Below are 26,479 nucleotides of genomic sequence, written 5' to 3'. Positions count from 1 at the left end.
GACTTATGCTGCTGATGTCAGAAGGAGAAACCACTCTCCACAGGAAGTTTTGAAGGACCTCCCCTTTTGGGGGAGGAAGATTAAACCCTCGCTGAGGGGAGCTTGGGCTCTTCCAGAGTGACTTGCCTTCCGGTGGTGTGAGCAGCAGGAGCAGATGCCCCAGGTGGTGAGTTAACTTATGCTCTTTTGAATTAGCTGAACTGGAAGTGAGTTTGGGGATTGTATAGAGTTAGGTTAGAGTTAGGAGGATTATCCGTATTTCTTTTGCCCTGTTCCCTTGTCTTTGATTTTATTAATTTCACCTTTTCTGTTTATTTTATTCCCATTAATAAAACCTGATTTGTTTGTGGAAAAGAGGATGTTAGGCTCCTTTTTTATTGGCCTGGGAGAAATATCTAAAATGGCAGTTCGAAGGGGAGGGAGTTTTGGACCCAGAGGTCCCTCATTATTTCTGGGACCCCAATATTACGGTGAGCCACTCAATTAAATCTCCATATATTAAATTTGACCCTCATAGTTGTACTATAACTCAGAATGTCTGTCATGTGAGTTTTCTCCTTGTACCATGATAGGAATTCTACTCTATTTTAACCATCTGACATACTTTCTTAAGCATCTATTTTAAGGATTTTGGTGTTCTTTCATAATTGTGGTATCATAGACCATTTTTATACATTTAGTGAAAAGACTAAAAAGTCATTGCCAAAAGCTCTCATTAATATATAGGCAGTAATCTCTTACTTGGCATCATTTCAGACCAAATGAATTAGTATTTAGATGTCTTGTTGAGACAGCTTTGACAAATAAGAGCTTTAAAATTTACTCTTTTCCTCTACCTAGGGCTTTCTTGGATTCAATGGACTTAACATAGTATGTGCTTAATAGATTTTCTATTAATGGCACAGATTATTTTCATCCTGTACATTGTAAGTTCCACTTTTGCTAATTTGGATGGCTGTCTATGTTCAGATCCAAAGTTAACTCAAAAAGGAGCTTAGCATTTATGAATGGGCTCTTCTAAATGCTATCTTAAAGTCTTTTCAAAGGAAGAGAAGAAAACTATCTGTATGTGTTTCTCTATTGGAAGATGTGACATGAACTCCACTGCTGGACATTGAAATGCTCAAGGAAAAGACATATTAAACATAATCTTTTAGAAAGAAAATGTATGGGCTTCTATGGGGGGGGAGAACATTTTTTCAGTCATTCAACAAACATTTATTAACCAATAAATCATGGTTCTGGGTTCTAGAGGAAATAAAAAACCAAATAATACAAAAATTCTTTCCTTCAAGGAACCTGGAGCCTAATAGTCTTATAGTGTATATATATAACATGGGACCAGTATAAAGTACCATGAGATTGTATCAGGGAAGGAGCATTTCCAGCTGGGTGTTAGGGTCAGAGGTAACTTCATGAAGAATGTGACATTCAAAATTGGACCTTGGAAGATTGGTATAATGTTAATAAGCTCAGATGGGATAAAGAAAGAGGGCAGACATTCTTAATTTAGGGTACAGTGTGAGCAAAAGTATAGAGGCTAGAGGCTGGAAAGAGTGGGACTTAAGAGTTTATAGGATTTAAAGTTGGAAGGGATCTTAGAGATAATTTGTTCCAATCTTTTTTTTAACTTTAAAGATGACACTGAGTCTCAGGGAACCTTGTCCATTATTTATAAGGTAGTAAGTAAACAAGGTTTTCAGTAGAATTTAAATCTTCAGACTCCAAAGTCAGAGTACTTGTTGGGGAGATAATAGGAGCTATTGGGTTGGAATATGGAGTACATATGGGGGAATTACTGCAAGATATAGCTGGAAAGATAGACTGAAGCCTGATTTAGGGGAACCTTTAATAAGGCAAATCAGGTTTAGGAAACATTTCATCTTGTAGACCCTACAAGCAAAAGTTCATGGAAAATAACATTTGCATAAAAATATTTCCCATTCATCCGTATCACCACATGCTGGCTTCTCTGACTTCATTTAAGTCCATTAAAATGATTTTTAAAAGTCTAGGTCTCTTTGTCTCGAAAAGGCTAGAAGTTTAGGGGCTCCTTGTGGGCTGAGTTCCACTCTGACCTGAGAGCTTTGACCTGCTCCATTTCTGACCCGGGCCCTTCCTTATGGCAAATGGTACGGCTCCTAATCCTCAGGTCCCACCATATTGGTGCAAATGCATGATTGGACAGCTCAGAACTTCAGAGCTCAAAAGATCTGCCAGCCTTAGACTTCCAGGTAGCTGGCACTATAGGTATGCACCACCATGCCCAGCCTAAATGCATGATTTAATGATCCTAAATAGAATTCTGTCTTTGTAGTTATGCCTACAGACACAGCAAAGTTGAAATCTTATTTTCTGAGCTGGAGACAAAATATTTTCTGTTATTTGCTGTTGTTTCATTTTAACTGGGTTTCTTTGATACAGATAGTACAATCTTTCTTTGCCTTTTGTCCATAACTGGTTATCAATTGAGTTACTATTAATTGGTTTCTAATTATCTCTGACAGTCAAATGTAGACAGAAAGAAGTAGTTTGGCTTTTAAATCACTGGGTAGAAAGAAGCCACAGTGAGAAAACATTTTGGTTTTTTTCCATTGAACACTCCTTTTGGATAGATTTTATTTCGATTTTCATGATGTTAAAACATTGAGATGAAAGCCGTTGTAAATGAGATTGATTATGTAGTGAGAAAGAGTTGGAGAATTTAGTAGAGAGAGGGCAAACTAAGCATTGCACTGACATCTGTGAGATTAAACAAAGCTTCTGGCTAAGTTTTCTGTTGAGGACATAAAAAAAAAACCAATGACAGACCTGCATAAGTTAAAAATGGGTGGAGGAGTTAGACTCATCAATGAAGGGAGCAACCATGCCAAGGAAATCATGGATCTAGAACAATTCCAAGTTTTTTGTTTGATGACATTCTTCACATCCCTTCTCCTGACATGTTTCACATGATCAAAAACAATTGCTTGATGGACTGATGGGTTTTTCTTTCATTTTTCAACCCACTTTCTTAGGTTTACATAGGCAGAAAGAGTCTAGCAGTGTTCATGAATGAAACAGGCCAAATAGTGTATTTTGACTGTCTTTTATTGTTCCACAAGGATATAATCACTAGGAAAAATAGCAAAGACTAAAGGACAATTGTTTCTCTTGGGAGAGAAGTCAAAATCCAGTCCAGTGCAACCAGCAGGAACTTACTATGCTCAAGGCACTGAGATAGTGCTGGGGAAGACATAAAAGCTTACTGAGAAGTAACTGATTCACACTACCTGGAATCAGAGTCCAAAGTATTTCTCTCTGTTTCTCTCTGTGTCTCTCTCTATGTCTTTACGTCTTTCTCTTTCTCCCCACGCCTCTTGGATTTTGCTGGTATAAAGAACCCCTTCTACCATTGGCAGATTGAGACTTTTCCTACCAACTTTTACTCTTAGAGTTCCCTTTGGCACTTAGATACTGTGATTTCCTTGGGTCACATGGTCAGTTATGTGTGAGGAGGTGGTTAGATTACTATGCCTTTCCAAATACTGGGGTCAGCTCATTGTCCACAAGGCCACACTTCTTCTAACTTTCACTCTTAGGATGTGAAATTGCCACCAGATTTCCCAGGGTATTCTCAGAGACCTGGAAATTTGTAAGAGGGAGCCAGAGTGATACAATCTGAATCCAGCCATTGTACTAATTCACTGGAAGTTAGAAAAGGACTCTTTGTTCTCATAAAAGAAAAAGATCAACAGTTTGAGATTCTTCTAATCCAACAGGGTTCCTTGAACTGGTTATACACACTTGGTAGGCTGCACCAATTATTCTAGCATGAAAGGCTAATCGTGAAGGTCTCATCTTTGTGGAGATTACAAGTACACTCTGAATAAGGTACTTTTGTGACATATGTCCAGTGCCTGTACTCAGTCATTTCCTATCTGTTCTAGCTGGTGAGGAAGGTATTTGCAAATTTTTATCTCGTTTAGGTCAACATACAAACATACATATACATATATATGTACAGATAAGCATGTCTATCTATCTATCTATCTATCATCCATATAGGTATCATCTATCTGTCTCACACATGCTGCTGCCATCCTAAATTTTAAGAGTGGGAAATGGGTAGCAAATTAGCTTTGGATCTGGGAAGACCTGGATTCTAATCCTACCTCTAATACATACTTAAAACAAAAGTGGGGATGTCACTCATCATTTGTCAGTGCTCTAGGCAACTCTCTAAGACTACAAGTTGGAAAAAAAGTGACAATCAGTATTGGTAGAGGGAGTTTCTTCATCTGGGAGTTCTCTCTACCAATGGAATCACAGGTTCAGTACTTGCTTCTAAATTATCTGTCATGGAAAATAATAGATGATCTACATCCACTGGAAAGTCTTATTTTAGAAGGCCTCCCTGCCTCACCTATTTATACTTATCAGATAATATGGTTAACTGTGTGGCATTCCCAGGGTGTTCTGTACATTGAACTGGGAGTGGGGAGGGGAGGTGAACAGTAGAGAAACTGTTTTAACAATTCAATGAATTTGTAAGTTTGCCACAAAATTTGTTCTTAAAAGATGATGCTTTGGGAAAAATACATTGCTATTCCCACAAGGTGGTAAGAATATTATCTTGGCCATAATACATGTAACATATTCTAATTGTTTCTAAAAACAATGGATGGAAACTATACCTAATGGCCTTGAATGGATTCTGATATTGAAAAGACTTTAAAAGAACCTAACACACATAGCAGGTTGCTTAACCCACAGCATAACGTACAGAAGCACCTACTTTTCTTTGAAAAGTGACCAAGAACATTTGGTTAAAAAGTCATATTGATCTTGTAACAGGAGTCAGTGCTGCTGAATTCCAATGGTGATATCCTTAAGACTTTCTTCAAATGTCTTCATCTAAACTTAGCTGATTACTTATAAGACAGATCAGAATGTGGTTTGCATACTGTTTTTTTTTTTCTTTGAGCATTCCACTTCTTTTAGCAAAAAAAAGCTAACCTTTGTTAGGAGCAATAGAAAAGAAACAAGGTGTCCTCCCTCCACCTCCCTCATAGTAACTGAAATCATAGGGCCTTTGTCACGCAAAGTCCATAATGCAGATTGGCCAGCTTGACTTCATTCACTAGTTCTTTTCAGAGAGAACTGACTGTGACAGTGACAGGAGAATAATCTCCTCTGTGGTCACTTGACATTGATGTTTTCACTCATGCTTTGCCAACCACCAACATTGGATGACTCTCACCATCTGTCTCCTTTGCTCCTACTTATGTGCTGCCAAGCCATACAACTGTACTGACCAGGTTCTCTACAAATTTATTTGATCTAATCTCAACTGAGCTTTCACTGCAGCAAGGTAGTGATATTACTTAGTTGATCCTCTCTCCCACTCTCTACAGTGGCTGTTCTAAATCTCTTCTCAAACCTCCCAAAAGCACCTCCCCATATTCTCTCAGCGAAGAACCTTACTTTTTACTTTAGAGAGAAAATCAAGGTCAGTTGCTCAGAGGTTCCTCTTCTCCCCTTTCATCTTAAACATCATACCTACAATGTTCTTTATGTGAAGAGAGTTGGCTCTTCTCCTTGACAAGGTCATCCATTCTACATATGCATGCTGCAGTGATTTTAGGACAGATTTCATCCAGCACAATTTAGCAGCATCAAAGTATTATCTCACTGAAGGACTGTTTGCCCCATTCCAGTCATTCAATCAATAAGAATTTAGTAACACCTACATAATGCCTGGCACTGTGCTAAGCACTATTTTTGTTTATTTGTTTTGAGATGCTTGTCTTTGGGGGAAGAGGACTATGAGTGTAATTTTAGAGGTAGACTCCTCGTTTTACAGATGGGGAAATTGAAGGCTAGAGAGGTTAAATGACTTAATTGAGGTAGCATAATAAATCAGTGTCAGAGAATGAATTAGGATCCAGATCTTGTGATTCTAAGCCCAGTGGTGTTTTTGTTTTACCATTTGTGTGTCTGCCTACCTCCCTAGGAGCTTTTCTGTTATTACTGCTGAATTATCAATGACACTGACTTTACAGCCAGGTAAGATGTTTGAAAATTCACTTTTAGACATCTTTACAAGGGAGCTGAGCATCTCTTCCTCATTGGTAAGATTATCTATGAGCTACCAAGTTGCCCTAGTTGTCCCCTACTTTACATAGATCATTTACATTCAAATTAGAATAATTCCAGCTTTAGAGCAGGAAGGGCCCCCCCGAATTCAAAAAGTCCAACCTGCTCATTTTACAGATGAGGAAACTGAAAGCCAACAAGGTCAAGTGATTCATTCAAGGTCACACATAAGTGGCATATCCTTGATTTGTTTCTACATCCTCTGCCTTCAAAGCCATTGTTCTTTCCCTTGTACCTTAATGTCTCCCATTGTGTGTTTGGATAGTGGTGGTGGGGGAACCTATCAAGTATCTCTCATCCCCCATCTTTGGTGAAGTTACATTACCATCAGATTCTTAAGACTATATACATGCTTTTGAGCTTGCTTCCAAAAGCTCACAATTCTCCATTTTATCAAAAGAGATATTTCCTGAGATTGCCAGAGAATAGTAAAATTAATTGTAATCTCTCCCTCCCTGGATGTCTGCATAAGCTACTTCCCCTCTCTGGGCCTCAATTTCCCCCTCTGTAAAATGAGATAGTTGATGTCTTTCCATTTCTAAATCCTATTATTTTATGATCCTAAAAACTGTAAGGATCATAGGCTTAGGGCTGAAATGGATCTTAGAGGTTATTTATTCCAATCCCCTCACTCTATACATGAGAAAACTGAGGCCTAAAAAAGTTAAATTGACTAGGTCAAGCCCCATAGATGGGAAGCAGAATAGCTGGTATTTGAGTAAGGTACCTTGACTTTAGAGTTAGTGCTTTATACTTTACTATAAAACTTCTTAACTGGGACCAGCATGATATCACAATCTGATATGATTATCTAAAGGAGAGGCAGAGTAGTACACTCAAAAGAACTGCATGTAGGGTTAAAGAACCCAAGTCTGAACGTTGGTTTTGTTACTTAATGCCTGTGTGGTCTTGGTTGCAGTACTTACTTGAGCACTTTGGGCCTCAGTTTCTGTAAAATGAGCAATTTGGACTAGATGATGTCTAAGCTCACTTTCAGCTCTAAGCCTGTTGGCTTCTCTGTCTTCCTTCAAGTCCCAGTTAAAATCCCACATCATACAGGGAACCTTTCCCAATCCCTCTTAATTCTAGTACTGGATTTCCTATTTATCCTGTCTATAGCTTGAGTATATATAGTTGTTTGCATGTTTTCTCCCCCATTGGATTGTGAACTCCTTGATGATGGGGACTGATCTTTTACCTTTCTTTGTATTCCCAATAATTAACAGGACTTACTGAGTAACTTATTATTTCATGGTGAAGCTCATTTATTAATATTATTTTTTTACTTTTCTAGGTACTAATGCAAAGTTGCCCTTACTATGGGTAAAAGCATGTAGATGGGACCTTAGCATGGGCAGCAGAGAGATCCTTGTGACCTGAGCCTTTAGTTCATGCTCTGATGTCCACTTATTTTGTGCTGTTGGTCAAATCACTTTGCTCTGGACTGCAGTCTCTTTATTTGTTCAATGAAGATTCCTTACATCTCTACATTTAGTTTGGTAAGTCAGTGGGGGAAAAGTCAGTCCAACTGGTCTTTTGGTATTGTATAGACAAAACACTCATTTTATTTAACTAAATTGTTCTTCCAGTTGATTTGGCTTCATGTTGACAAAATCACAATGACTTTGATCTCTCCTTCAATTTAAAATTCTTACAACTGGTATGGAAAGGCCTTTTTTCTAATAGTCCAGTTGCCTATGTTTGGCCTCTAAAGGGAATTTCCAAGAAGCTTTTAATTTCTAATCCATTAAGAAATAAATCTTTAGTGAGCTCACACCAGAAATAGCAGTATGCTTTCTGTCAACCCCCAACTCCATGAATTCCCCAAGTAATTTAGAAGTTGCTTGGACTGAAAATCAGGGTGATGTCTGCTCAACCTATATGGTGACATTTGTGCCTAGGTAATTCAATTCACTTTACTTTTTAAAAAAGGAAATTACTTTCATAAGAAAAAAGGAAAAAAAGGACATTTTATTCAATTATGAAATGGGTGTTCAGAACAAACTTGTTACTCTATTTCTAAACGATCTCACCTCTCACTACACTTCTGGGAAGAGCTTCCTGTTAAGCGGTAGCTTGTTCCCTGGCAATAATTACTTTTGGATGTGACCTAAAAGTCCATATTTTTTTTTTCTTTGTTCTTCTGTGATGTATGTTAAGAAAAACCCCTGTTAAGATCTAAGCCTCCCTCTCCAATACTAGGTTTCTTTTCTTCAGAGATTAAAATACTGCAGTCACCATTAGTTTTGACCAAAACAATGTTATGGGAGTCAGTAATAGCTCATTGGGGACTTGGGGCTGAAAGAATTTTTTATTAATCCTGCAAATACTTTAGAAGATACAAACCCTGTTTCCTCCCTCCCAACCCCAAATATATAACCCCAGTGGTTATGACTCGTTAATTCCAGCATGTGCTGTCCCTTGACTTGTCTGTTATGATTCTGCATTCTGCCTTTTTTAAAAATAAAGATTTGAACTTTTTAGTCTAAATAAAAAAAGCTCGATGTCTGCCACTGGGAAACTGCACTCCCATTTTTCCCCCCAGAAAAATGGAACAGGTTTCTTTTAACTAGTGCAAGGCTCTAGTCTCTAAAAGGTTTTTATTATTGAGCGCCTGGGGTCCTTGGTTTCAGACATTTATCTTCTGGCTAAGCAGTAACAAAGGAAGGAAGCAGCTTCCTGCACCCCGAGTTTCTTAGTAATAGCCTGGCAGTCACAGTGCAGCAGGTGTAACATCTTCTTCATTGTGTCACTCCGTACACAGGTAATAATTTATGAGCTTCGACTGTCAAAATAGTTTGTGCAACAGACCCTAAAAATAGGTGATGGGTCATATCAATCAGACTTTATGGCCATGGCTTTTCTCCACCATATGAAGCTGGCTGTATATGTTGAATTAAAAAGCACAAGTAAGAAGACAAAATGAATAGGTAATAAATCCCAGTAAGAACTCATCGTGGGGGTGGGGGCAGCTAGGTGGTACAGTGGATAAAGCGCCATCCCTGGATTCAGGAGGACCTGAGTTCAAATCCTGCCTCAAACACTTGCCACTTACTACCTGTGTGACCCTGGGCAAATCACTTAACCCTCACTGCCCCATGGAAGAAGAAGAAGAAGAAGAAGAAGAAGAAGAGGGAAAAAGAAGAGGGAAGAAAGAAGAAGACGACAACGATGATGACATCATTACATTGTACCAAGGAACCCAATCTATCCATACCAGAATGTTGCTTGGAGCTTGTAGTCCCCATTATGATAAATAGATCATTTTCAGACACAGTGCTAAGATTCTTCAGGATATTATGATATGATTGAGTTTCTAAGAACTTATAATAATAGATATTTATATATTGTTTTGAAATTCACAAAATACAGTATGTACATGATCTCATTTGGGCTTCATAACAATTCAGTGAAAAAGGTACAATGGTCATTGAAATTACTATCCTCCTTTTGCAGTTGAGACAGGAGGTGGAGGGCTCAGAGAGCTTGAGTCTTGACCATGGTTACACAGCTAGTTCCTATCAGAAGCATTATTTGTAACCAATATTTCCCAATTCCAAGACCAGAATGTTATCCATTATGTTAGTCTTTGGTCTGTCATTATATCATAATGACTACTAAGATACTAAAATGACATCCTTGATTGACCTGTAAAAAAGAATTTTCAGATGGCTTGTGTTAAATGGTAGACTAATGGAAACATCCCATGTTATTATAATATTGAACTATATTTCCATGTGATCAGAACACCTGTTTATAGGTATATATCTAAGGGATGGTGCAGTGGAAAGAGTACTCAGCTTAAAATCAGAAGACCTGGGTTTGAATATCGCCACCACTAATTACTGCATGATCTTGGGTCAAGACATCAAACCTTGGCTTTCCCATCTGTGAAATGGGCATAAATGATACTTGAATTATCTACTGCTCAGGACTCTTGTGATGATTACATATAAAAGACTTTGACAGTATAAACAAGCTATTGGTTTTTTTACAAATGTTATGATTTTGACTTATGCCAGAATTTTTTTTTTGTTTTTTCCCCTCAATAATTTAGAGTTTCTCATCATTCCCATCTAGATTTAATGGGTTGTGGTTCCATAGTACTTTTATGGTTTATAAAGAGCTTCACATAAATGCATATATTTATGCAAATATCTCTCTTAGAAATCCTCTGAGATGGATTGTTTCAGGATTACTCTTCCTATTTTAGAGATGAAGGTTATAGGATCCAAGAACCATGGATCTGGAACTCAAAGAGGACCTTAGAGGAAACTGAAATCTTAGAGAGGCAAAGTAAGTGTTGGAGTCTGGATTTGTAATAAGCTTTCTCCTGATTCCAGGTCTAGCCCTTTTAACTACTCTGTCACACTGACTCTGGTCGTCTTCACAATCTATACCCTGAGGAGAATGAGTAGATTCTGGACCTTTGTGTTTTCTAATGACCAATTTGGAGTATTTGGACAAATTAATTTTCTTGAACTTTAGCTCTCTGGTAAAGAGAGCTGAAAAACTTATTTAATTCAGTGTGTATTTCCATACCTCAGTGGAATCATGGTCTCCCCTGGGTGGGCACTCTTTCCACTGGTGCAGATCACAACCCATCGTTGTATTCTCATCCTGGGTGATATCAAACCATGTCTTTGTAAAGTCCAACATGCTAGAAGTCTTTCAATAATTCTGCTATTTTGTAGATCATAAGACCATAGATTTAGAACAGGGAGGAACTTTAGAGACCATGTGGTCCACTCCACTCATTGTATAAGTGAGGTTTAAGGAGGTCAAGAAATTTACTCAACATCACATAGGTAGTAAGTGACAGAGATAGGACTCAAACTCAAGGTTTCTGACTGTAAATACCTTGCTCTTTTCACTCTATTATGCTAGGGCCATACTTGGGCCATCTAGGATTATTCAACATTAAATAAAAAAATTTAATAAGCACTTACAAAGCATTGTGTAGAAAGAGCCCCAAAGAAGCCCTCCCCTCAAGAAGCTTTCTGCTCTCCAGAATGATTACATCAGTTCACAACCCTATCAAAACCACTGATCTCAAAATATTAAAAGATCATTTTTGGACTCAATGCATACAAAGTGACCAAGAAGCTTTCTACTGTTAGATACAGTGGTACATGAATCCCTCTGGTTGGGGGATGCTGAGGCTAGTAGCTTGCTTGAATATAGAAGTTCTTAGCTACAGAAGAGTTAAGGCTAATTGTGTGTCTGCACTGCCAGGTATCAATATGACAAACCTCCAAGGTAGGGGGCATTAGGCTACTTAACCGAGGGTCTCCCCAGCCCAAGTTGGAAATGGAGTAACAGTGGTATCTCCCATGAATGGCTCCTGTACTTCCAGGCTAAGTGAGATAGGGAGACCCAGTTTCTTTTTAAAAAAAAGGACAAGAAAAGAAAAAAAAATTAATCCAATTAAATTTTTTAGTTTGTGATTTGAGTATTTTGATAACATTGTGAGGCCTAGATTAGAAAAAATGTGAAAACTAATTTTATGATGTTAGGCCACAGTGAACATATAGAGTGTCATTATCAAATAATTACTGAAATGACCAAAATGTCTGTACCTTTTGACCCAGAGATCTTATTCTTAGGAACCCATGGAGGTGAAAGATAGAAAGACAAAAGCAAAGGATTGAAAACAATGGGGAATGGTTAAAAATTATGGAGCATAAATGTACTAGGGTATTACTGAATCACAACAAACGACGAATATGAAGAATTCAGGGGAGCAGAGCAAGACATATGAACCTATGTGAAGTAGTCAGAATCAAAGGAAAATATACACAATGATTACAACAATGTAATTGGGAAAAAAAGAAAAACAAAGCAAAACTTGATGATATATAATTATACTAACCAAGATCGACTCCAAATAAGAGACAAAGAAATGCACCCCTTTCCTTCATTGGGGAAGTATGGGTATGTGTCACCAGACTCACTTGTTGGGTTGGATAGTTTTGATGAATTGCTTTATTTTTTTCTTCTTAATTATTTTGGTTGCAAGGGTTAACTCACTGGGTAGGAGAAAAAGGAAGGTTATATTGAGAAATTAAGGTACTGTGAAAGCAAAAGAGCAAAAACCCCGTACAACAACTCAAAAGCTTGGTACTGGGCTAGTTAAATCATAAAGTATAGAGAAATGCTTTAACTTATTGGTGAGGAAGTGAAACATGGAAAATGCACTAGTCTTGGAGTTAAGAGCTCTAGCTTCTAATCACATCTTTAGCACTACTTCACTGTGTGATATTTTGAGCAAGTCACTTCCACTCTTTGGGCTTTCGTTTCTTCATCTGTTAAATGAATGGTAGCACTGAATTAGGTGATCTCTCAGTTTCCTTTCAGTTCTAATTGGAGGAACTCTGCTCATGATTTCTTTGTCTAAACTTATAATTATCTATCAACGCATCTACAGCTATTTGGGTCTTTGAGGCTCTGACCTGTGCAAGAGTGTCTTTTCCTTACTGAATAATGCTGAATAGCAAGTTGTTATAATAATGGATGTAACCAGGGATTTGCTGGTAAGTGTTTAACAGCTAACTCTCTGGAAAAATAAAATGTAGGCATGTATTATTAACACTTTGCTCACCACTTCTTTTTCTTTTTTAAATACTATGTTCATTTCATATTTTATTTCCCCAATTACATGTAAAAATAAATTATAATATTCATTTTTAAAAATATTGATTTCAAAATTCTCTTCTTTCCCACCTACCTCCATTGAGAAGGCAAGCAATTTGATATAGGTTATACATGTGCAGTCATGAAAAACACATTTCCATATTAATCATGTGAAAGAAAATATAGACAAAAAAAACAAGAAAAAAAGTTTTAAAAAGTATGCTTCAATCTGCATTCAGACTCTATTAGTACTTTCTCTGGAGATGGATAGCATTTTTCATCATTAGTCCTTTGGATAATTATATTGCTAAAAATAGCTAAATCATTCAAAGTTGATCATCATACAATATTGCTGTTACTATGTACAATGTTCTCCTGGTTTTGCTCATTTCACTTTGCATCCATTCATGAAAGTCTTTCTAGGTTTTTTCTGAGAGCATCCTGCTTGTCATTTCTTATAGTACAATAATATTCCATCATATTTACATACCACAAATTTTTTAGCCATTCCCCACTTGATGAGCATCCCCTCAATTTCAAATTCTTTACCACCATAAAGAGATGCTATAAATATTTTTGTACATATAGGTCCTCTCCTTTTTTAGTTATTATCTCTTTTGGATACAGACCTAGTAGAAGTATTGCTGGGTCAAAGGGTATGCAAGGTTTTATTGCCTTTTGATCATAGTTCCAAATTACTCTCCAGAATGATTGAATCAATTCACAACTCTACCAACAGTGCATTAGTGTCTCAATTTCTGTACATCCCTGCCAACATTTTTCATTTTTTTCTGTCATATTAGTGAATCTAATAGGTGTGGGTTGGTACCTCAGAGTTGTTTTAATTTGTATTTCTCTAATCAATAGTTATTTAGAGCATTTTTTTCATATGATTATAGATAGCTTTGATTACTTCATTGAAAACTGTCTGTTCATATCCTTTGCTCATTTATCAATTGGGCAATGATGTGTATTCTTATGCATTTGACTCAGTTCTCTATATATTTGAGAAACGAGGCCTTTATCAGAGAAACTTGCTATAATTTTTTCAGTTATGTTTACTGTGTATTTTCCTTAATCCTATTCCCGAGCCATGTATCCTCCCTCCCTCTCTCTCTCTCCCTTTTCTTTTTTTCTTCCTTCACATCCTCAGAAGTATTTTGCTTCTGACTACCTCCTATGCCCACTCATTCCCCTTTCTATCAGTGACCTCCTCTCTTATTCCCTTCTCCTCCTGTAGGGTAAAATGCATTTCTATACCCAACAGAGTGTGTGTTATTCTTTTTTTGAGCCAGTTTTTTTTTGGGGGGGGGCAGGGCAATGAGGGTTAAGTGACTTGCCCAGGGTCACACAGCTAGTGTCAAGCATCTGAGGCCAGATTTGAACTCAGGTCGTCCTGAATCCAGGGCTGGTGCTTTATCCACTGTGCCACCTGGCTGCACCTTTGAGCCTGTTTTGATCAGAATAAGGTTCAAGCCCTCTTCCCCCAAACCTCCGCCATCTTCATCTCCCCTATGTAAGCTCTTTTGTACCTCTTTTATATAAGATAATTTATCCTATACATCTCCCTTCCCCACCTCTTACTCATCATTTTATTAAAATCTAGATAATCAACAAAATCATAAATCAAGAAATAATCTGTAGCATTTGCCAATTCCAAGGTGTAAATGCTCATGGTGAAAATTTAACAATCAGCTCTCACAAGCACGTTCAAACTGGCTCCAGCACACCCCTGAATATAACTGATAATGTTTCACTATTTGCACAGTTTCTTATGAAGATGATCTCATTCAATCTCCACAACAACCTTGTGAATTAGGTACCTACAGGTTATCTTCAGATTTTACAGCTTAGAAAATGGAGGCTCAGAGAAACCTTGACAGTAACTGAATCAGAGGAAGAACTTGAACACAAATCTCCCTGATGCTACATCCAGTACTCTGTCCCCTATATCACATGATTAAGGCCCCAGCACATCCCTAGTACTAATTTTCTTGGATGGTAATTGAGGAGGGATGCTCACACAGGAGGAGGATTCTACTACTCTTTATTTCCAGATGCACATTTGCTCCTTTGTCAGTAAGAGAGTCTATTCTGTGGTGGAGACTCAGGATTGTCTAGTAATCACGTTTACAAAACCTTGAGTTTTCAGAAATGGGTACCACAGGACTACAAATACTTTTTCCAATTTACTTTCATTCATTTGCTTTTTTTCTGAGAGGAGTATAGATTGAACAAACATAAAATCCTGTTGCAACATACAGAAGTACTGCATGCTTCCCTTTTGGGTGCAAGGATATTTTCTCTAATACTACTGTTGTTTATGTCTGCTGTCAGAGTTTATGATGACGTTTGTAGTGGAAACTCCTAATTTGATATTTCTCTAGTGAATTTAATGAGTCTAAAAAGTGTCATTTAGAGGTAGTTTTCTCTTTGTGCTTTGAAAAATGAAATACAAGTAGTTATCTGTTAAATGAGATAATTACATCACTACTTTGCTAAAGGCACACAGTAGTGATTTTTAGCTTGCTTCATTTAATTAAAGCTTTCCAAAATGTGGAGTATAGAACTGATAATAGACATGCTGGAACAGTAACTGAGAATGGGGAATAAGAACCGGTTCCTCCAAATAAGAAGTGGAAATAGACTGATGAACCGGCTGGCAGCTCAGACATACATTTAAGTCTTGGCTGCATTAGAGAAAATGTAATAATAGCAGCAACCAAAAAATTTAATATTACTGATCTTTCTGCAATAATTACTGAGAACTTTTAATGTCTGCAATTAGAATGCTAGAGATAGGATGGCGTCGACGGGTGCTGAACTGTATGAAATTGGATACTTAGTCTAATTGGTAATTAATCACTTTTCATTACCAGGAAGGGATGTAGTAGTTATTCTGAATGGGCTAAGATACATCATGCTAATTATGGGAAAAAACAAACCCACATATTTGAAGTTCATGGATGCTGGAAAGTAGACAGCCCATGATGGTATTGTGCAGGCTGGCAGAAGATTAGCATGTATAATTGCACTATGAAAAATGAGCATGTGTTTATTTTGACAAGAGGCTGTCAGGGCAAGAAGTTCCCCTTTTCCTAAGGGGTTCAATCACATTCCTATTAACTTCTGTTGATAATCTCATCTGTCTTCTTTTATAAAGACTTAAAAATGATTTCAAATATTTATCCTAAAAGGGACAAAAGATGACAATGGTGGTAAAACCCTTAGCTATGTCTCTTAGGACTGAGGGGAATTACTTGTAGTCAACAATTTTGAGAGTGAATAAATTGCAGAGCAAAGCTAGATTACCATATCTTTTCTAAGTCAATTAAATTCAACAGGCATTTTTAAAGTGCCTGAAACATTCTAGGTATCTTGATGGAATGGATTGAGGGTTGGCTTCAGAGTTTAGAAGACCTGGGTTTAAGGTTTGTCTCTGGAGGATTCTTCCTGCATCTCTTGGTAGGCTTTGTGATCCTAGACAATTTGCTTAACCCATTAGTTTCCCCAGACAACTCTACGAGACTATGAATTAGTGAAGAGTTGCTTATTTGTTTTAGTGAAGGGAGTTTCCTTATTGGATATTTCTTATATCTACGAAATCATAGGTCTGGGGCCCTCTTCCATCCCCCCACCAAGTGCTAGACACTGGGGATAGAAAGACAAAAATGAACTATTCTTTGCCTTCAAGTTGCTTACATTTGATTACATTCAAATCTCCCTCCCCTCCCCACCTACACTGTCCCTATTTATGAAACTGACCAGTTTCCTGAAGGATTCTTCAGATGTTCTAGGGTTGAGGTAATCATAAGACAGAGAGGTGGGGACTTAGGCTCAGTGTAACTTTTTGGGTTAAATAACAAAAAACCCCAAAACATTATAAATATAAAGTAGTGGTGGTGGGGGTAGGGGAGAATGTAGCTTAAAATCCAGTTCATATAAAAAGACCTAGGGGTTTTAGTTGACTGAAAACTCAGTATGAATCAATAGTGTGATGTGGCTGCCAAAAAAGCTAATGAAATCTTAGATTGTATTAAATGGAGTCCCAGCTTCCTTCAAAGAGCAGCTCAAGCACAACTTTTAGATGAGGCCTTTTAAAATCTCCCCAGTTGATAATGCCTTACCCCCAAATTACCTTGCATGTATTTTGTATAGACTTTTATATATGGAAATGTCATCTCCTTTGATAGAAGTTTCGGTTCCTTGAGAGCAAGTCTGGAACATAGTAATAGATGGGTACTGATACATGTATATACATAGCCATATATGGATATATGCATACATGTATGTATCTATACCTGTTATTGCATCACTATAGGGAACTTCAAGTGAGACAATTCCCTCTACCAATACTCATGAGTAACTTCTAGTTTTAGAATCACCTGGGGTTAGAATCACTTGGAGTTTAGAATCACCTAAGAGGTTAAGTGACTTGCTCAGGATCACACAGTTATATATGTCATAATCAGGAGTTGGACCCACAGATTTCTAACTCTAGGAATTTCCCTTCTAATTCCATGCTACCTCTCATTATATATGAGTAATGTATCTCCTTACATACACATATATTTAACATATATATGTACATATAATACATGTTAGAAATGAATTAATATACACATAAAATAAAAAGTACATTTCAATGAAACAAATCTTTTTTACTCCTTTTTTTTGGCTCAACTTGACCTATGGAATTGAGTGACTCTAATAAAACATCACTTAATATACTCTCTGTAATCTTCTGAATCCCCGAATTGGTTTTCTGCCCAATAGGACTCTTTTAACCATGTACTCTTTTTCTCCTTTTTTTTGTCACTGAGCTGAATGATGGTATGACAACATGTGATTGGGTGATTGATGTCAAATGTTAGCAGCAACATTCATTTTAGTCTGAAATGGACAAAGAGGAGCATTACTCACTTTTAAATTTTTTTCCAGAATCTACACCTCACCAGTGGTATTCCAAAATTGCATTTTGGAGGAAATTTAAAGTGACTTTTAAGTTCCTTCTCCTATGATTGCTTCTAAGGTCATAAAGAGTTGCTAAAAGCTGAAGGAGCAAGTTAGTGGAGAGAACTACAAATGTAATTTCATAGCTGTCAGACTCCTTTGGAAAAATTCAGGGCTCTAGTGACTAGGCTTTTGTTAAGCTTCAGTCCTGTTTGAATGCATGACTTTATTAGAAGCTAAGGCAGAAGCCATATACTTCCATCACAAACTTGCTTTTAATCAATTAGGAGGAGATAGTTAATGTAAGAAATAAAATGACAAGTCAGCAATCATTTACTAAGTGTGAACCATATGCCTGGCCCTGTGCTGGGCACTGGAGACACAAAAACATTTTTTTAAAGGAGAAAGCAATGTTTCTTAGTTCTGAAGCATTTATTATGTGACCAGAAAATTCATGGTGCTCTTCTACATGCTCCATCATAGCCTTCAATCTTTTCTAATACATTGTATAGTGCCTGTTTTTAATCTCTTTATCTATTTATTGTGATGAAATCTCGATGAACAAAATTATGCTTATGGATAGATTCAACATATGCAGTGTTGTGGGCAGAGGAGGAATTTAGGACTGTGGTAAAAAGTTTTAACAGTTGGTTAGCGATAATGGAGAGACGCCAGTTTTTCTTTAAGGACCACCCTTTTGGGGAGGAGACCAACGGCATGAGCTACGCACGCCAGTCGGCCTGCTAGCACTCCACTTCCGGGGTGCGAGCTTAAAAGGCAAGGAGAGAATGGAAGTGAGAGCTTTTTTCCTGTTCTGCTGGTCTCCTGACTGTGCTGCACTCCAGACGCTGACTGGAGTCCGACTCGGCCCGGCTCGAGGTTAGCAGCAGCACACGCTTGACATGGTCTCTCTCTCTCCCTAAAGGTGGCCTTGGGTTTTGGTGAGTTTTATACGGAATATAGACTAAGCTTAGACTTAAGAAGATTTGTTTTTTATTTCTACTTTCCTATCCCTCTAATCAACATCAACTTGTAACTACCATACAATAAGAGCTCTAACTAGAAAACCAGAAACTTCTTCCATTTACTAGTCTGGGAGATAAATTAAGGGAAAGGTTAAAGAGGGGAGATTTATGATCTAATATCCAATTTTAAATCTCATAGGACCAAAGGAGTTATAGAGAATAAAACAAAATGTAAACTAGATCATTTTGATAATATAAAATTAAAAAGTTTTTACACAAACAAAACTAATGGAACCAAGATTACAAGGGAATCAGAAAATTGGGAAAGAATTTTTGAAATAAATATCTCTGATAAAGGCCTCATTTTTCAAATGTATGGAGAACTGAATCAAATTCATAAAAATACAAGTCATTTCCCAATTGATAAGTGGTCAAAGGATATGAACAGGCATTTTTCAGACAAAGAAATCAAAGCTTTGGTCATATGAAAAAATGTTCTAGGGGGCAGCTAGGTGGCACAGTGGATAAAGCACTGGCCCTGGATTCAGGAGGACCTGAGTTCAAATCCGGCCTCAGACACTTGATACTTACTAGCTATGTGACCCTGGGCAAGTCACTTAACCCTCATGGTCCCACAAAAAAAGCTCTAGATCACTATTGTTCAGAGAAATACAAATTAAATCAACTCTGAGGTATCATCTCACCCCTATCAGAGTGGCAAATATAACAAAAATGGAAAATATTGGATGTTGGAGGTGATGTGGGAAAGCTGGGATGCTAATCCACTGTTGGTGGAGTTGTGAAAAGATCCAACCATTCTGGAGAGAAATTTGGAACTATGCCCAAAGGACTATTGAACTATGCATACCCTTTGATCTAGCAATACTACTGCTAGGGTTATATCACAAAGACATACCCCAAAAGAGAAAAAGACCTATCTGTACAAAACTATTTAAAGCAGATCCTTTTGTGGTGGCTTAGAACTGGAAATCAAAGGAATGCCCATCAATTGGGGATTGGCTAAACAAACTGTGGTATATGATGGTGATAGAATATTATTGTGCTACAAGAAATGACAGACAGGATTACTTCAGAAAGTCCTGGAAAGACTTGTATGAACTGATGCATAGTGAAGTGGACAGAAAAAAAGAGAACGTTGTGCACAGAGACAGCAATATTGTTTGATGAAGAACTGTGAATGACTTGGTTATTCTCAGTAATATAATGATCCAAGACAATCCCAAAGGACTAATGATGACGCATAGTATCCACCTCCAAAGAAGGAACTGATATTGACCAAACACAGACTGAAGCATGCTATTTTTCACTTTCATTTTTTTACTCATTTTCTTATACAAAATTGCTAATATGGTAATGTTTTACATAATTATACATGTATAACCTATATATGAATGCTTGCCACCTCAGGGAATGGGGAGGGAGGGAAGGAGGGATAAAAATTGGAACCCAAAAGTATAGATAAAAGTGTTTATTACTTTAAAGAGACATATGCAGTGGACATGTGTGTAGAACCATGGCGGCATGGCATAATGGAAAGAGAACTTGATTTGGAATAAAACATATGGGGTCAAGTTCTGGCCTTTTCACTTTCTAACCATGTGATATTGGTAAGTAAATACCCTCTCTGAAAATCAATTTCTGCATCTCTAGAATGAGGACAGTGATACTTGTAACTACATACTTCACAGGTTTGTTGTGATCATGAAATGACTTTACTAAAAGAGCTTTATAAAGTACCAGGAGAAGGGAAGGAAAGGAAGAGGAAATAAACATTTAATAAGAATCTACTAAGTACCAGGCATTGTGCTAAACACTTTTGAACATTACTTCATTCAATCCTTATAAAATTAATTTGAGGGAGTAACTATTATGATCCTCATTTTCAGTTGAAAGACTGAGTCAGATAGACATTAAATGACTTGCTCAGGGTCATAGAGAAGCATCTGAGGCCAAATTTTAACTGATCTTCCTGATTCAGGGATCGACACCTAGGTGCCATTAAATAAGTATAAACTATTATTAGTTGTGTTGATATACAATCAATAGATCTTGCTGTCTTAACTAATTAATCTCCAGTCTGGTTGCTGCTGTGATGTGATATCCTGATAGTATGCATGGACATCCAGAGAAGACGGGAGCATGCCCAATAGAACCCTCCTTTACCTGCCCCCTTCTCCTTTTGTCTAGAAATAGTACCTTCAGCACTCTGGCCAGCGACCTTCACTTTTCAGTGATCCAGGTCAGCAACTTAGTATTTATTAACTCTGACCCCATTTTCTTATCTCTAAAATGAAGGTGATACTGATTCAGATTTCTGTAAAGTGCTTTAAGGTTTACAAAACACTTTTCTCACAACTCTGTGGGGTAAGATGTATATGTACTAGCATCCATATTTTACAAATGGAGAAGCTCAAGAAGGTAAGGTTACATAGTTAATAAATAATAATAAATAAATAATAAATAGTTAAAAAATGTCTAAGTTTACATAGTTAATAACCCAATGTTTACTGGTTTAATAAGGTTCCTTGCATTCCAGGACCCTAATTGTTGACATTTAGAAAATGTATCAAGTTTTTCAAAATACCTATTATACATTATCTTATTTGGTAAAACCAATAACTTTGTGAGGTAGATCTCACAGTTTTTATCATCTCCATTTGCTGGGGAGGAAAGTGACTGATGAGAAAAGATTAAGCTAGTCATTTTTGGAAGCGGGATAGGAAACCAGTTATGATTCCAAATCCATCATGTTGCCTTTCTTCCTATCCCACAGTGGTGTTGGGGAGATAAAATGAAATAACTACCTCATCCTTGCAATCCTCTTAGCCTTAATCTCTCCAGCATCAACAAGATAACTTTGGAGGAAATAGAGTGAGTCTTTCTTGGAATCATTGGATCATATCACAGGAGCATAGAGTTAGAATTGCAAGGCACCTTAGGGGTCATTGATTTCATCTCTTTTTTTACTTTTGAGGGTGATGAGGCTTAGCATAGTAGATGGGGTGCTGGATGTGGAATCAGGAAGAACTGAGTTCAAATCCTGTCTCAGAAGACACTTCCTGGCTCCTCGACTTTGGGAAAATCACTTAATGTCTCTGTACCTGTAGATTCATCTGTAAAATGAAGGCACTCTAGCTACTGGGGTAAGGACTTACTATTTGACAACTGCAGAGAAAACTGGAAACCACTCAGTAGAAATTAGGTTTAAATCAAAACTTCACATCTTAGTGCCTTTCTTATGTTAATCATCTCCAATTTGTCCCACATAGCTTGTTTGTACATAGTTGTTTACATGTTTCCCCATTAGACTGTGAGCTCCTTGAAAGCAGGGACTAGGCACTTAATATTTATTGAATGACTGACAGATCACATGCCACTTAGATAAGTTCCAGATAGACTAATGACAACTATGAAAAGCCATATCATAAATAGATTAGAGGAAAAATGAAGACTTTTTTTGGATTTATGGATAGGGGGAGAATTCTTAACCAAATAAAGAATGGAGAGGACAACAGAAAATAAAATGAACAATTTCAAGTACATAAAATTTAAATGTTTCTGCACAAACAAAAACAAAGATGCAGCTAAAATTAGAAGGGAGTCAGCTGAGTCAAAAATCCTTGCAGCAAATTTCTCTTATAAAGTCTCATTACCAAGATATATAAGAAATCAATTGGAATTCATAAAAATAAGAACTGTTGTCTAATGGATAAATGGCCAAAAGATATGTACAATCAGTTCCCAAAGGAAGAAATCCCAGAAATTCAAAACTCCAAATCACTAATAATTACAGGAATGCAAATGATAGCAACTCCAAGGTCCTATCTTGTTGTTCAGTTATTTTTAATCATGCCAAATTCTTTGTGACCCCATGTGGGATTTTCTTTTCAAAGATACTAGAGTGGTTTGTGGTTTCCTTTTCTAGTTAATTTTACAGATAAGAAAACTGAGGAAAACACCTACCTTGTCCAGGTTCACACAGCTAGGGAATGTCTAAGGTCAGATTTGAATTTAGGAAGATGAATCAGCTTCAGGCCTGGCACTCTATCCACTGCACCACCTAGCTACTCCTAAGTTTCCATATTACACCTATCAATTTGTCAAAGATGACAAAACCCAGAAAATGACAGCTATTGGAGGGTATGCAAAAAGATAGACACACTAATTAATTGTTGGTAGAGTTGTAAATTGGTCTAGCATTCTGGAAGGAAATTTGGAACCATTTCTCAAAAGTAACTAAACTGTATATAGCTCTTGGGCCATTAATATCAGTATTAGGCTTACAACTAAGAGACAATAGAAAGAAGAAAAGGACCCTATGTATAAAAATGTAGCAGCTCTGTTGTAGCAAAGAACTAGAAACTTGTGGGGAGTGCTCATAAACTGGGGAATGGTTGAACAAATTCTGACATATGAATATAATGGGATACTTTTGTGCTCTTGAAAATGACAAAATGGATGGTTTCAGAGAAACTTGGGAAGGCTCATATGAAGTGATGAAGAATGAAATGAGTAGAACCAGGAGAGCACTTTATGTAATAACATTATAAAAGTAAACAACTTTGAAAGACTTAAGAACTCTAATCTGTGCAATGATGAACCATAATTTCAGAGGAATAATGATGAAATGGTCTTCCCTCCTCCTGATAGAGAGACTCAAGATGCAGAACGAGACATATTTTTTTCTACATTTCTAATGCTGAATATTGCTTAACAATGCATATGGGTTATAAGGATTTTCTTTCACTACTTCCCTTTCCTTCCCCACTTTTCCCTTCCCTGCCTTCCCCTTCCCTCTGTTCTCTTTTTACCCCTTCCCCTTCCCTGTACAGTTAGGAAGGATTTCAGAAATGTAATTTTTTTTTGTTGAGAGAATCTGTGGGGGCTGTTTGCCTAGATCAACCAACAAATATTTATTAAGTGCCTTCTGTATACTAGGCATATATTAGGCATTAGGGATACAATACAATGAATGAAATAACCTGTCCTCTCAGGCTTTAGAAACAACTGTCAGGCTTTAATGTCTCCCTGGATTTCAGAGCAAATTTATTTCAATTTTTTATTTTGTTTTTCTAAATATTTTCAGTATACTTCAGGCATGGTGAGTAAAGTAAAACCCAGAGCACTGGAGCTAAAATTAGCTGATTTAGGTTCAAATGCTGGGTGTGATGCTTGCTAAATGGGCAACCTTGAGAAAATTCCTTCACCTATTGAGAGTCAGTTAACTAACTTATAAGGCTTGTAGTATTAACTAAATGAGGTAGTTTTGAACTCTAAATCTATAATCCTCTGAACCAATATAAAATATCTTCTTTCCAATCCCTCAGATTTAGTTATGTTGTCAGTCAAACAATCACTTCACCAACATATACAATGTCTAATGTATGTACTTCTGTCTCAGAATTGGTAGCCCTTTAAAATACAACTCAGGTGTCACTTCCTACATGAGGTCTTTCCTGAAGCTATGAATTATTAGGGCTCTTTCTCTCTTGCAATTTTTCTGCATTACTTTAAACACGTTTTATAACTACCTACCTGTGTATATATAATATTCCTCTAGTACAAAGTAAGGTCCTTGAGGGAAGGGACTATTTAATTTCCATCTTTGTAAGCCCAATATCTAGTAACCAGCTCAGAGCCTGGCACATAGCAGGCACTTAAAATTGTTGATATCACTTTAATTGAATCATTGCTACATACCAGTGCCATGACCACTATCAGAATGATTTCATTAGAATGTAAGTCAAGTTTTTTCTTTGCATCTCTCACAGTGAGTGGAAGAGTGCTTAATAAGTGTTTATTGGGTTCAATTATATTGACAAGAATCTACTTGATATCTCAGGATCTGAATGATGACTCCTTTTCCTCCTCCCCCAATGCCCTATAAAATAATCACTTTATTTGTAGTATCTTACAGAGTTGCATATGAAGACTGGTCAATTATTTATGCTTTTGATTCATCTTGCTTTTCTTGAAGTTTGATGTAGGGTTGACTATGCTTATATTTTGGCAGATTAAGCAGAATCAGTCCTTTTACCTAGTTCTGGTAGATCCCTGGAGTGTCTATTACTAAATCTTATTGAACAGCATGGGAAAATCAACCTTGAATCAAAAGAAGACTTAGAGGTTACGTTTCATTAATGAAAACTCTTGCCAAGGAAACTGCATGATCAAACTTTGTCTAGTGACCCTTCAGAACACAAATATACAGCCTCACTATTCATTAGCAAGGAATGGACCTTAAAGAGTATCTAGTACAATTCCATTTTACAAATGAGGAAATTGAGGCTTGGGGAGGTGAAGTGATGCTTATAAGTCCATACAGAGTTTAGGTTCAAGCTCATATCCTCTAATTCCAAATACATTTTTCTTTCCATGTATCATACTATTAATGGTCAAGTCAATTTAGTAAGTCAATAGTCAAAGTCACAATTAATCAATAACTTTAGTCCATTCCCTAGATCAGTTCAGTTGGAGACTAAGGAAGAACAAAAGATTTCTTATCTGAGTAGTTTATTGTTGCTAGAGCTTGGCAAATGCCACCCCCTTTCAAGAAGCCTTTTTTGATCTCCCCCCTAAAAGTGATCTCTTTCTCCTTTGAACTCATGGGGCATTTTGTTTATAATTCTCTTATGACACCACATTCTGCCTTGGGCTTTAGTTATTCACAACAATGTCTTATCTCCCCCACTAGACTGTAAGTTTGTTGATAGCATGACCATGTATGCCTAATTCATCTTTTCTCTTCAGCTGTGCCTTGAACAGTAGAAACACAAAGTATATATTTGTTGAATGAATGGCAGACAATATATGTTGTCATTCAGAAGAAAAGAGAGTTAGTAGATTCTTCACTATGGAAAATATTTTAGTGAATGTAAATGGAATCCAAAGAAGCTTACATTTAATTTCTATTTAAATTCTCAAAAAAATATATTTTTATCATTCTATTCTTTTTAAATTTTGAATTTCAAATTCTCACTCTCTCTCCCATCCCTTCCCACTGAGAAGGCAAAATATACATCAATTATACATGTGAAATCATATAAAACATATGTCCAAATTAGCCATATTAAAAAAAACAAAAAAGGGAGAAAATTATAATTCAGTTTACACTCAGAGTTCACCGGTTTTCTCTCTGAAGATAGATAATGTTTTTTCATCAGAATTGAAATTGGTTTTGGATGGTTATGTTGATCAGAGTAGGCAAGTCTTTCACAATTGATCATCATTACAACATTGCTGTTACTGTGCATAATTATCTCCCAGTTCTTCTCACTTTATTTTGCATCAGTTCATATAGGTCTTGCTATGTTTTGAAACCTACATTTTAGCAAAAGCTGGAAGATACATAAAAGTGATTAACAAAAGCATGTCAGCTTATGAAGGGTGACTTTAAAAATGAAACAGTCTCCTAAATTCCCCAGGATAGCTTAGCTATATCTACCCATCGTAACCTTATTCTCAATTCATAAATGTTACATAGAATGCATTTTAGGGGAGGTGATCCCCTATCCAGACCTATGATTGATTATGTAAAGGGAATTGCCAGCTTAGAAACTCCTTCTGTTAGTGCAGATTAGCAACTCTTCTATAATGGAATATATAGCCTTAGAGCTATATAAAAGTAAATTGGAGGGGCAGCTAGGTGGTACAGTGGATAGAGCACATGCCCTGGAGTCAGGAGGACCTGAGTTCAAATCCGGCCTCAGACAGTTGACACTTACTAGCTGTGTGACTCTGGGCAAGTCACTTAAGCCCCATTGCCTCAC

This window comes from Dromiciops gliroides, chromosome 2, assembly GCF_019393635.1.
Source record: "Dromiciops gliroides isolate mDroGli1 chromosome 2, mDroGli1.pri, whole genome shotgun sequence".
Classification (NCBI taxonomy): Eukaryota; Metazoa; Chordata; class Mammalia; order Microbiotheria; family Microbiotheriidae; genus Dromiciops; species Dromiciops gliroides.
Note: the sequence above shows the minus strand (reverse complement) of the source record.